Consider the following 6,034-nt stretch of genomic DNA (forward strand, 5'->3'; position numbering starts at 1 on the left):
TTCTTTGAACTTTTATTCTTCTGATTTAGTTTTGTCGTTGTGATTTGAAATATTCTTGCATCTTTCGCACAAACGGAGTCTGCTATATACTATTCTTCAATAGACTGGCATTTTTTTGAAACTAGATTTTAAAGTTCTTAATTTCATCTCATCTGTCGTCACCAGGATGATTTAAGAATTTTAGTACCTAAAAAACAAACGTATTGCTAATTTAATAATCATTATTATCTCTTTGTCGAAATATTCTATCATGAATCTAATACCAAGAATGGTTTCTGTTATTGATATTAAATGATTCTTAGGTCCAACTTTGAAAATTTAATAAACTATATTAATATGGTAAGCGATACATTAATATTAGATCACTTCACCATTCGATATGTTTTTGCAAATGACTCCCTTGGGAAAATTTTCAACACAAAAGTGCCCATAAAACAAAAAGCTATATATTATATATGTATAATATATATAAAAGGCTCCACAACGTCCAACCATGTTGTAAAAAAAAGCGAGCTTAACATACGCTAAAACATGTAAGTATTTTGCTGAGTGAGAATGAATTAGGATGGACATGGGCAGCCTGCGGTTATGGGATATAACAAACTTATGCTGAACTGTGCCTCGAGGTTGGATAAAAGACAGCAACGAAGGTACGCATCTGAACCGCCTTGGACAAGAAAAACTGTGCAATATTAATTACAAGGTCAGTAGGGTAATCTGGTTTGCTTTTTTGATACATTTTTTGCACATTTTTTTTTTCAAAGAAATTTTCATTCTACAGCATAATTTTCACATATCATGAGATATATTGTGGAGTATATAAACAATTTTTTTCGTAATTTTTTGATCACATCTGTCGGGGAAATGGCTGGGTGAATTTGATGCGTTCTTTCACTGGCGGACACGATTTTTTATGTTTGGATCATCTGAAACACAAAAACCCAATTTATTCTTAAAAAGTACGATGTTGGTTTTCGTCAGTACTAGAATCATGAAAAAATAAATAATGTTGATAAATAAAAAAAGTAATTAACGTTTTTTTTATTTTTCCCAATGTTTCTTACATAAATTTTGTCATAACATTGTCAATAAATTATGAAAAATATAGGGAGGCGTTTTGTGAACATTAAAAAAAATTAAGAAAATCTGTTGAGTAGTTCGACCGCAATCATGGGCGCCAGTTTAAACAAAATGTGTTTTGAGAAAAACGCTTATAAAGATTGAGGCGTGCACTCCGAGCGTTCCGAACGTCGGGCGGAAGTATTATTTTCGGGCTTTTTCGAAACCTTCCATAGGTAAAATAAAAAAAAATTGAATTTGCTTAGTGTCCCTTTGCATTGCAGTAATTTTCRAACACTGCAATTTTAAATTTGCTGTTACCATAAAAGATGCATGTCAAGGTTGCTGAGCACTTTGCACGCTATGTAAACTTTCGTTGTATTAATATAAGGGTGTAAGTGTGTAGTAATATTTGCATGCGGGTCTTATTATAAGAAAGCTCAAACGCAAGGAAGGTTAGCAATTTGCTGGAAGAAGTAGTTATGTGTAGAAAAATTAAATAACAATATTTATGTATAAACATGGATGTTTAACTTGCCACCAAAACGCCAATATTGAAAAGCATAATGCCACGCATATAAAGTGTTCATTTTGAGGTTCTTTATGTAAAACAAAAAACACATACACACAGAATCTGCTTATTTTATGGGTAAGGTTTATTATCAACAGAAATAGCAATCTTTGGCATTATTTTTTGAAGATTATCTCCTTCAAAAGCCGAAATCGAAACGATATTGTCCGCATAGACTCATTCATCATTCATTCATTCATAAACTTTAGGATTTATATATCCTTACAGAAAGAAGTCTAACGGAGTGACATCACACGATCTCTGTGGCCAGTCGACCGAAAACGTGAAATTATTTGCTCATTGAATTATCTTTTCATAAATTCATTGATGCGATACGGTGGAAGTGACGCCGTTGAGTTTAAGGCAAATGTAGCCAAGATCACGAGATCCCATTTTTGGCATCAAATAGTTGGTTGTCATTGTTCGATAACGGTAACCATAGATGATCACTTTTTCACCGGCATTGTTTTTGAAGAAATATGGTCCGATAATACCACAGCCCCCAAACCGATGTTTTTTCTTCACGAAATAGCAGCTTTTGAATCTTCTTTGTTTACATACGCATTGAGCCACATTTGAAAATGTTGTTCAGGCATAAGTCTTTCCATAATGAAATGCCAAATAATACTGAATAAAAATAACATGGAGACTTGGCATGTTTTACGCGTAATCTGTCAAAAACAGACTATTGAAATATGTATATCTACTTAGATGAACCTTTATATTCGATGAATTAACCAAAAAAAAAAAATTAACTAAGGAAAAATACAATATTTAAGGAAAGACCCTACATCATTCAGAACTTGAGAAATTGTTAACTTGATCTGTATTGTGGCTTTCTAAAACAAAATGTCCATAATATTTTTCAGATAGCGTAAATTAACCTATTCTGTACTGCAAACAAAATCCTAGATACAAGTGCATGAGTGTTTAGACGAAATACTGACGCCTAACCTTAACAAACTTTTGGGTATGGCTTTCGCCTTATGAATATTATGCACAAAATGCAAACATTTATTATACTAGTATGTTGATCCGTAATTTCCGTACACAATATACACCACTTATATTATTTTCTTGCGTTATTCACTAATTTAGCTTGGGTTACCAATTGTTTCCCTAACTGCTATGTAGAAATCATGAACTTATGCAAATAAACAAACTGAAAGTTAAGCACAACCATCAGCTGCATCAAAATCGGGAAGGACCCCACCAAGCTGTTTGACACCAGACAAACAAGATTTTCTCTAACTCGTTTCCTACAATATAGTGGTCAAAAAGAGGCTGTTTTGACAGCACGAAAATGAGCTGCCTTTATATTAATGACGAACCGAGAGAACTGTTTTCCGCTATATCTTTGAAGTCCTGCGCGTGAGCTATGAATGAAGAAGAAGATGCATTCATGAACTCTATGAACTTTACGACGACAATATAATTAAAAGCTTAAGAATCCAGCCTATGCGTTCGTGCGGAAGCTGATAATGTAGTGAAAATTTCTTTCCATTTTATGCTCATGGTTGTACGACTGTCGCCTGGCTGCACTTGAAATGGACAACTGGTGTGACCTCACATAAAATAGAAGCAACTGGCGAAGTTTCGTGTTCTCGACCCAACCGGCCCGTGGTTCTAATGCAAAAGAAGAAGAAGACTAGAACACACTGGGACAGATTACACTACCAATAATCCAAAAGACTTTTTTCACATTGCGGGTTAAGTACTATTCATATGTAGGTTGCCTTTTATATTTTAGGATYTGAGAACAAAAAATAACTTTAGTTTAGCTTAATGTTTTCTAAAATATTATTATTTCAATCGATCTGTAAAAGCTAGCATTATTGTGGTGAAAAGTGATCAATACTTTGCGATTTGTTATTCTGATATACAACTGACAAAGAAGTCGTTGTATACCACTCGGAATTTAGCTTCCTAAAATTCGCTTTGAAGTGATTTCCGAACTCCTCTGAATTCAACATACCATCGATAAACTCTGGTCGTTCGTGGTCATGATCGCAAATATAATTTAATTTTGGACCGAGAAAAATATTTATAGTTACTGTAAATAACACAAAAAACGCTCCGATTTCAAAACTTTCTGAGTATACATATCATCCAAAATGGTAAACTTTACTATAAAATTGTGCAACACTAGTATTGCCAAATCCCTAACTATAAGAGTTAACCCACGCATTTGAAAATATATAACCAGGGTTGCAATGAACTCCAAACAATGAATACATTTCTCATTGATCACACATCAAGGATTTTTCCTTACCGCAACGTACAATTGTTTTACAATTTTCCGATCTTCTGTTCTGGGAATATCAAACATTCCATTTAGCACTAAGCCTTCCTGTACAAGTGAAAAAATTAAATGGGAAATAATGGAAGGCCCGAACCATTCCCCTTCCGGATACTCTTTACATAGTAGGCAAACATCATTATGCCGTGTGTTTACCGCCATTTTCTGTTGACTGCGTTGGTTACCCTCTATGACTGGGTTGCCTTTCATTAATTAAAGTAATTACTGCTTGTGCTATAATAATTAACACAAACGCCTCACAATTCTTTATAGTTTGTTGTTGCTTATTTACTATTTATGGGTTTTTCATTTATCCTGCTCGTGCACTTCTCGCTTGTGATTTAACTAATCACAACCTCAAAGTATTTTTACTACAAACACAGATTTGTCAATGTCAAGAGCATTAAGAGAGGGAATAGCACAAGCTTTATGAAAATGGTTCGTTTAATGTTTAACTATGCATGGTCGGCTGTAAAGGGATATCAAGTTTGGAATACAAAATGTGGATGTCGGAATGAACGACAATATGTGTATCAACACAGTACCCCAAAACAACCAGCGTTGTGATGGAATGAAAAATAGATAAAGATGCCATTTGCATAGGATAGTGCAACAACCGGAAGCGCATTAGTGGAAATAGCTGGATTCAGAAAGCTCTATAATACCGCTAGACGCCACTTTCAACGCAATAAATGTCGAGAAAATCCAAACAGTTTCAGAAAATATTAAAAGTTCAGAAGAAGCTTTCGATTTCGGCCGTTGGCCACAGTAAGGATAATTGTTTTGAAAAACTCCGTGAAGAAAGAAACGAGGGTCGTCGGGGAACAGTTTACAAAATCTGAATGCAAGAATTTATAAATAAGGTACAAGAACCCAAAAACGAATCTCTTATGAGGAATATCGCCGAAATTATGTTTCCAGAATACCCCCTTATTACTTATGGTAAGCCACGAACCGAAGTCGTAGAGCCACCACAGCTAATTAGTGAAGAAGAAATATTTGCCATAGCCAGAAAAATTAAATGCCCCAAGGTGCCTGGATTAGATGGCAAACCAAATAGGGTTTAAAAACAAGTCGTGACTTTCAAACCAAAATTATTCGTAAAAAGGTACAATGCGTGTTAAAAGGAAAGGATATTCTTCGACTCGTGAAAAGTCCAGCGATTGGAGTTCCCAAAACAAAAAGATCTCCGGAAGAACATTCATCACAAAAACTTCTGTGCATGCTGGACACAATTGGCAAAGTTCACGAAAGTAAGTAAGAAACTGCTTAGAGTTAGTAATCCATAAAAAAGGGCGAGATGCGTTGTTAGTGGCAAGTGATTCACAGGTGGAACAAAAAATATTGCGCGCTGATCAACCTAGATGTGAAGCGGCTCCAATATGGTTTCAGGCGATAGACAATAAAGTATATGCCACACAAATAAGCACAATGCACAGGCTGTCGGCACTAAGAATTATCAGTGCTTTCCGAACAATATCAAGTATCGATGCAGAAGAATAGCTAGTATGTTGCCCATTGACATCGAAGGTGACGAAGGTACGTTCAAAAGCTTAATGGCAGCAGTGATGGCAAACACCACTCAAAGAACGTTGGACTCACAGATTGATAGAAATTTGTAAACTTCAGGCGTAAGTAAATTTTTTCACGCTGAATTGCCAAACAATACTGAACAAATATGACAGACATATGGCAGCTTAACATGACTTATGCGTGATCTATTGAAAAAAGTACATATACTTAGAGCACACATTAAATTGTCAAAAAAATAAAAAAAAAACCCAACAAAACCAAAAAATTGTGTAATTCTAAAAGGCCATAGGTAAGTTTATTGGACGAAATATGAAAACTTTACATAAACAATGTACGACTTAGTTTGAGATCTCCGAAGATCCGAAGTCTTAGAACTAGCACGGCTAGTTAGTAAATTTTATATACTATTTTATATTTTGCAAAATATTCGCTACATCAATTAAAAAGTTAGCGTTCAAATCTCATAAACACTCAAACAAACGATCAGAAGAAATAATAAACAAGCACATAAGTAGCTCATTGCTGTATACATGTAATAACTATGCTAAACAAGTTGACTGTTTTCAACGCAT

Source organism: Bactrocera latifrons, unplaced genomic scaffold (assembly GCF_001853355.1).
Source record: "Bactrocera latifrons isolate USDA-ARS-PBARC rearing strain unplaced genomic scaffold, ASM185335v1 scaffold_807, whole genome shotgun sequence".
Taxonomy (NCBI): domain Eukaryota; kingdom Metazoa; phylum Arthropoda; class Insecta; order Diptera; family Tephritidae; genus Bactrocera; species Bactrocera latifrons.